General features: G+C 27.0%; 1 long non-coding RNA gene across 1 annotated transcript; it reads left to right on the top strand.

Annotated features, from left to right (window-relative positions):
- LOC141533537 (uncharacterized) lies at nt 1-1291 on the top strand. Its single transcript, XR_012480309.1, has 3 exons — nt 1-341; nt 417-661; nt 1131-1291. It is a non-coding gene; the product is annotated as an uncharacterized LOC141533537 (long non-coding RNA).
- Nucleotides 1292-7974: the final 6683 nt, after the last annotated feature.

A 7974-nucleotide genomic window follows, 5' to 3' on the forward strand; every position in this document is an offset into this window, starting at 1 on the left:
AACTCGGCTGCGGCGCGGGTTATTTAAATTTTATCCGATTATAACAACACCAACAACCATAATAATAATAATAATAATAATTATTATTATTATTATTATTATTATTGCTAAAATAGTTTGGCCTATTAAATGAATTTCGACGTACGGTGGTATGAAGGACAGTACTTGTAGAGCAAGATTTACTCTGGAATTGGCCACTGGGTACAATCATTATGTAGACTGACACTTCCGGAAAAACAGACGGGACAGAGATTCTATTAAAAAAACAAGGTCATGGGATATTATTTATGGAATCGGTAACTGGAATCAGTTTGAAGAAATTGGAAATTTGGATGATAGAGGTATGTTATAATACTTAAATTATTTTTATAAAATTCATTGAGAGTGTTATTTATTGAATAGTTTTTATTCTACAGCACAAAGTTGGTTTGAAACAGAAAAATTAACTGCAGAAACGGATGCTGCTAATGATAAAAATTCATCACAAGATGCCATTCAACTAAGTGTACCTGCAAGCAGAGCTCATGATTGTCATTGCCAAGTCTTTAATGATACTTTTGAATAATTTTATAATGAAAAAACGAAAGAATAGTACCATGTAAGACCAGCTGTAAGCTTTGAAAAAAAAATTTACCATTCACTTTGTGTAGAAGATTATAAGGTACGTTTTTTTTTTTTTTTTGATAATTATAAATTAAAGCAATCTATGATATTAATATTTGAATTTTATTCGACAAATAAATCAGTTATGCATATTAAATTTTTCTATAGCTTTTTTTTGTTACAATTTATTTTTTTTTTAATTTAAAAAATTACCAAATGTCTATTATTTTCATTATGATATATCATGATAAAAATTTGTTCTTAATTTTGGATTTTTACTCGCTGGTTATACTAACACATGATTTAATCGAGATATTAATTGATATTTTTTTGGCATTTTTATGCCAAAAAAAAGTGTCTCGCGGTATGAGTTTCTTATTAATAATCATCATAATTAAATTTCTTACTTGTAGATGAAGATCAAGATTATTATAGTTATTATATAACCACTTTTTCATCATATCTATTATTATTGAAATTGTATCACTGTTGAATAAAATGTCTGATATTATTTATTGTGTCGTTAGTTTACAGTTGGGTCTCAGGAGTACACGAAAATGCCGATTGTTGAGGCCAAAGAGAAAGAAGAAATTGGAATTGAAGAGTGTAGAGTTGAAAGCTGAAGAATTTAAATCCAATGAGGATGAAGATTTACAGAACAATAATGCTATTGAAGAAATATCTGAAGATGTTTATGACAAAGTTAATTTTGGAGGAAAAATGATCATTGATTATATAGATGACGATGAGATCAAAGCTGATATAAGCAATAAGTTATCTCAAAAATTGATCAGTTTTTTTTAATTATAATACAGAAGTCAGTAGACTCTTGCTCGCGTTTTGGTTTGTTTAAACCAAATAATTAAAAAATTTGTTAGAAAACTGTACTAATTATTTGTTCAATTTTTGTTTATTCAATTATTTATGAATAATCTGTTCTTGTTTTTAAATTAAATTTAATGAAATAATGTAAATAAATCATGTAAATTGTTTAAGGTATGTGTTGTAGTTCTATAACCAATGTACTTTAGATATTAATTATTTTTTTTTCAGTAAATTAATTTAATTATTAGAATATATTGACTGTGAATATTTTTTTGTAAATGATGAATAACCATACAATAATTATAAATATTTAAAAATGCAATTATTTTTAGAATAGAAATATTGTGCATCGAAAACACTTGTAATAATATATGCTATAATATCATTATTGCTGCTAGAAGCTAGATAAATCTCGTTATATACAGGGTGTCTCTGAAGTGGCGGGAGTAATTGTTGGGGTCGATAGAGAAAAAAATACTGAATCGAAAGTTCCTGAGCCAAAAATTTTTTTGGGCCATAGAATTTGAGTTATGAATTAAAAACGATAGCCAATCAGAAGCGCGCTATTCGAGAAATGAAAATGAGCGGGGAAGTAGAGGAGACGCGAGAGTGAGATGCTGCAATAGCAGCTTACTCGCTCACACAAAGCCGAGCATGAGAGGGGATTGTGACGCTATGAGCCGAGTACGTAAGTGTGAATGAGTGGATGTATGAGGTCGCAAGCGGACGGCTTAATGTATGAGTGTGTGTCCGTGTATCGCAGCATTATTGGAGGCGTTGTAACGCTGAATTAAAGCTAACCGGGTACTCTAAGACAGAGGAAAAAATTTTAATTTTTATTTTTATTCGAAAAAATTTAATAAAAAAAAATAAAAAGGCCCAAGATTTAACCAGACCCACAGAAACGGAGAGTAAATTTTTAATTCTCATTTATTTTGCTGGGGATTATTTTCAAATAAAAAAAAAAAAAAAAGGCTAAGATTCAACTGGAATCCAAAAAGAGATGGATGAAAAAATTTTATTTTTATTTTTAATCAGCAAAATTATTTTTCTTTAAAAAAGCCCAATCTCGACTGGAGCAAGAAAAAATGATTGAAAAATTTTATTATTAATTTTCAATCAACAAAATTATTATAAAAAAATAAATGGGCCCAAGTCTCAACCGGACCCAAACAAACGGATAAAAATTTTTATTACTTACTTAATTTGGTGGAAATTATTTTTAAAAACGAAGAAAATTCCCAAGACTCGATCGGACCCAAAAAAAATAATTAAAAGAATTTTTCCTTATTTTCAATCACCAAAATCATGTCTCTTCAAAAAAGGCCCAATCTCAACCGGACTAGAAGAAACTGATTGAAAAATTTTATTTTTATTATTAATCGAGAAAATTATTTTGAAAAAAAAATAGGGCCCAGAATCAACCGGACAAACAATGGACTTGAGTTCAATTTTTTTCTTAATTTATAATTTGACATTCTACCTGTTAATTCACCGATAGATAATTCTAATAAAAATATCAAAATTATTCGGACTTGAGTTCAATTTTTTTCTTAATTTATAATTTGACACTCTACCTGTTAATTCACTGATAGATAATTCTAATAAAAATATCAAAATTATTCGGACTTGAGTTCAATTTTTTCTTAATTTATAATTTGACATTCTACCTGTTAATTCACTGATAGATAATTCTATTAAAAATATCAAAATTATTCGGACTTGAGTTCAATTTTTTTTTAATTTATCATTTGACATTTCGCTTGTTGATTAAGTGATTAATAATTTTAATAATAATATCAAAATTATCAGGACTCGAGAGCGATTTTTTTTTAGTATATTTTTTTACATTTTACCTGTCAATTAACTGATAAATAATTTCAATTAAAATATCAAAATTATTCGGACTTGAGTTCAATTTTTTTTTTTTTAATTTATTAGTTGACATTTTACCTGTTAATTAACTGATAAATAATTTTAATAAAAATATCAAAATTATCAGGACTCGAGAGCGATTTTTTTTTCAATTCCTTATTTGACATTTTACCTGTCAATTAATTAAAAAATAATTTTAATTAAAATATCAAAATTATTGGGACTTGAGTTCAATGTTTGTTTTAATTTATTTTTGACATTTTACCTGACGATTAATTGAAAAATTATTTTACAGAATAATTCCCAGCAAAATAAATGAGAAATGAAAGTTTTCCATCCGTTTGGTTGGGTCCGGTTGAGTCTTGGGCAATTCCTTCTGTTTTCAAAAATTATTCCGAGCATAAGAAATAAGTAATAAAAATTTTCTATCTGTTCGTTTTGGTCCGGTTGAGTCTGGGGCCTATTTTCTTTTTGAAATAATTTTGTCAATTAATAATTGATAATAAATTTTTTCAATCAGTTTTTATCGTCTTGTCAAGATTAGGCTGATTTTTGTTCAATAAATTTTTGTTTGTTATTGAAAAGAGAAAATAAATTTTTTTGCATTCTTCTATTCTTGGCTCTGGTCGAGTCTTGGGCATTTTTTTCGTTTTTAAAAAATAATTCCTAGCAAAATGAATGGGAAATAAAAGTTTTCGATCCGTTTGTTTGGGTCCGATTGAGTCTGGGGCCTATTAATTTTTTTTTAAGAATAATGTTGTTAATTAATAATTGATAATAAAATTTTTCAATCAGTTATTCGAAGTCTGTTTGAGATTGGGCCTTTCTTTTCAAGGAAAATTAATCTTGGTGATCAAGTAATAAAAAATTTCTATCCGTTTATTTGGGTCCTGCTGCGTCTTGGGTCTATTTTTTTTTTTCTTAATAATTTAGTTAATTAATATTTAGAAATAAAATTTTTCGATTTATCTTTTTTCGGGTCCGGTCGAGTCTTGGGCAATTTTTTTTGTTTCGAAAAATAATTCCCAACAAAAAAAACAGGAATAAAAGTTTTCTTTCCGTTTGTTTGGGTCCAGTTAAGTCTGGGGCCTATTTTTTTTTTTAAAAAATTTTGTTGATTAAAAATTCATTATAAAACTTTTCAATTATTTTTTTCTTGCTCCAGTCGAGATCAGGCCCTTTTTCAAAGGAAAATAATTTTGCTGATTAAAAATAGAAAAACAATGATTTTCAATTTATTTTATTTCGGGTCTGGTCGAGTCTAGGGCATTTTTATCGTTTTCAAAAATAATTTCCTGCAAAATAAATAAGTAATAAAAATTATTTATCCGTTTGTTTGGGTCCAGTTGAGTCTAGGGCCTCATTTGTTTTTTTAATTAGTTTTGATGATCAACAATAAAAAATAAAATTTTTGGATCATTTTTTCTGGGTCCGGTCGAAATTGAGCCTTTTATTATAAAAAAGTTAATTATGATGATTAAAAATGAATAGTAAAATTTTTTTATTCATCTCCCTTTCGGTCTGATGGAGTCTTGGGCATTTTTTCGTTTTTAAAGATAATTTCCAGCAAATTAAGTAAGTAATAAAAATTTTCTATCCGTTTGTTTAAGTCCGGTTAAGTCTGTGGCTTATTTTCTTTTTTTTTAAATAATATTTGATTAATAATAAAAAATAAAATTTTTTAATTAGTTTCTCTTAGTCTGTTTGAGATTGGGCCTTGTTTCGAAAAGAAATTAATTTGGCTGATTGAAAATGAAAACAAAATTTTTCAATTTATTTTTTTTTTTTTTTGGGTCCGGTCGAGTCTTGGGCGATTTTCTTCGTTTTTAAAATAATTCCCATCAAAATAAATAAGTAATTAAAACTAGCTATCTGTTTGTTTGGGTCCGGTTGAGTCTGCGGACTATCTTTTTTTTAAATAATTTTGTTGATTGAAAATTAATAATAAAATTTTTTAATCATTTTTTTTTGCTCCAGTCGAGATTGGGCTCTTTTTTAAAGAAAAATAATTTTGCTGATTAAAAATAAAAATAAAATTTTTTCATCCATCTCTTTTTGGATTCCAGTTGAATCTTAGCCTTTTTTTTTTTTTTGTATTTGAAAATAATCCCCAGCAAAATAAATGAGAATTAAAAATTTACTCTCCGTTTCTGTGGGTCTGGTTAAATCTTGGGCCTTTTTATTTTTTTATTAAATTTTTTCGAATAAAAATAAAAATTAAAATTTTTTCCTCTGTCTTAGAGTACCCGGTTAGCTTTAATTCAGCGTTACAACGCCTCCAATAATGCTGCGATACACGGACACACACTCATACATTAAGCCGTCCGCTTGCGACCTCATACATCCACTCATTCACACTTACGTACTCGGCTCATAGCGTCACAATCCCCTCTCATGCTCGGCTTTGTGTGAGCGAGTAAGCTGCTATTGCAGCATCTCACTCTCGCGTCTCCTCTACTTCCCCGCTCATTTTCATTTCTCGAATAGCGCGCTTCTGATTGGCTATCGTTTTTAATTCATAACTCAAATTCTATGGCCCAAAAAAATTTTTGGCTCAGGAACTTTCGATTCAGTATTTTTTTCTCTATCGACCCCAACAATTACTCCCGCCACTTCAGAGACACCCTGTATGTAGACCGATAAGATCATGATCGGGTTGGGTGGTTGATGTTTTAAGGCATTCACGTATCAATGGATGCGAAATCAATTTTCAGCCTTATCATTAGTGAGTGTTGCAATTTTATTTTATAATTATGAATCAGCGAGAAAAATAGTTATTGGTTAATTAAATATATACCTGAAAAATAATCAATACTGGCAATTTATCACTCCTGTAAAATTACGATCGATATTCTGTTGACAACTGTTGATTTTTTACAATTATTGTAAATAATTTTGCAATCATGCACTTACTTTTTTTTTTTTTAGTTTTTTTATGAATTTCATCCGTGTTATTTTTAAGTCTAAAGCGTTACGAAGTATTAGATTAATTTTTGTTTTTTAACGCATTCGAGAAAATAATTTATTTGCACATCATAAATATTATTTTAATTTAATTTTTTCAATTCCAATTGAAAAATAAGATTATCACCACCTACCTCGGATTAAAATCTTTTTTTATCATACTTAATCATTTTAATCTTGAATTTTTGATAAATGAAATAGCATAACTTTGTTTTGAGAATAACGATTAAAATTAATTTGAAAATTAATAGTACCTACCAAATTTGTAAAATTATAACTTTCGTTTCCAATTATCAATGAACAATCATTACAAGACCTTGTTATAAAATAAATAGACCTTGTTATTGCGTATTAGTTTAGCAAGACTAGCTTTTAGTACAATAATGAAATAAGTCACAAAATATCAGTTTGTTGATGCTGGACCATCGAGAGAGTGTTCAATCGACATATCAATTGATTTCTGCAGTAATTGAAAAATGTTGCTACAGACATTGACAACGAAACTATTGAAGTTTTTTCTAAAATGCTCATGTAATCTTGTTTACTGTATTCATATTTAAAAGATGTAAAAATGAACTAACAAGAAAGGAAATTCAATCTATTGAATTAAGTAAAACTTGATAAAAAATTATGTACTACTTCAGATAGATTTTACATTTTCTATCATCATTTTATCCTTAATGTTTTATTTGAACTTGATCCAGATCTCAATAATGATGAATAAATTCTGTTAACAATTTATCGTGGCCTTAAGCTATCGTCAAATGAAATATTTATGACATATTTAGTCATATCTAAGCCATTGAAACTTAAAATCTATTGTAGTATAGGTTATAGTAATAATGTGGTCTTCTAACGAAAAAATTATTTTTTTTTATCTTAAAATTAATTAAATATTCCTTTTAAAATTAATATAAAAATTATTTATTACTTTTAATTTGATTAATACGCATTAATTCAGAAGAGTAATTTTTTATCGGAATTAGTTTGTAAATATCCTAATATATACAGTATAGGTTATAATCACCACGTTGCACGTCATTGAAAAATTATTTTTTGTATAAAATTTAATTATTTTGATATTAAATTTATCAAAAGTATTTCGACAAAAATTCTTAAAAGAATAGAAATAAGTAAGGTAATAATTCATAACATATAAACAATATATAGGTAAATATTTTTACTATTTTTTAATTTAATTCTGTACTAATGAATAATTGAAGATTGACCAATTATTTACTCGATTAATTCACAAAGACAATCAACTTTATAAACATTATAATGATTCGATGCATCTTTAATAAATCTATTAGAAAAAATTCATAATTTCTAATTTAAAAATAAATAAACATATTCAATGAGCCATATATAAGCCGATCTTATACATTCCAGCTGTTTCGAAACATTTAGGGCTAGTTTTTCAATCCAAAGTAAAATTTTATTTAACATTAATACACACCAATTATAATTTTATCCTGGATGAAAAACCGGTCCTTAAACAGTTTTTTGTTAAATTAACATTACTATTTTCAAAGTTCAAAGGTGTGCTTTAACCTATATAAGCATTTGATTTATTTATTTTGTTTTCAAACAAGAAAATTTAAATACGAAACGAGTAAATTTAATATTAAAAATTAATTTAATTTAAAAAAGAATTTTTTAACAATGTACCATGTGTCTACCATAGCCTATACGTATGCTGCATAT

This window comes from Cotesia typhae, unplaced genomic scaffold (genome assembly GCF_013202065.1).
Source record: "Cotesia typhae breed Kobodo isofemale line unplaced genomic scaffold, CoteBio_Ctyphae contig_93, whole genome shotgun sequence".
In the NCBI taxonomy this organism is placed as follows: Eukaryota; Metazoa; Arthropoda; class Insecta; order Hymenoptera; family Braconidae; genus Cotesia; species Cotesia typhae.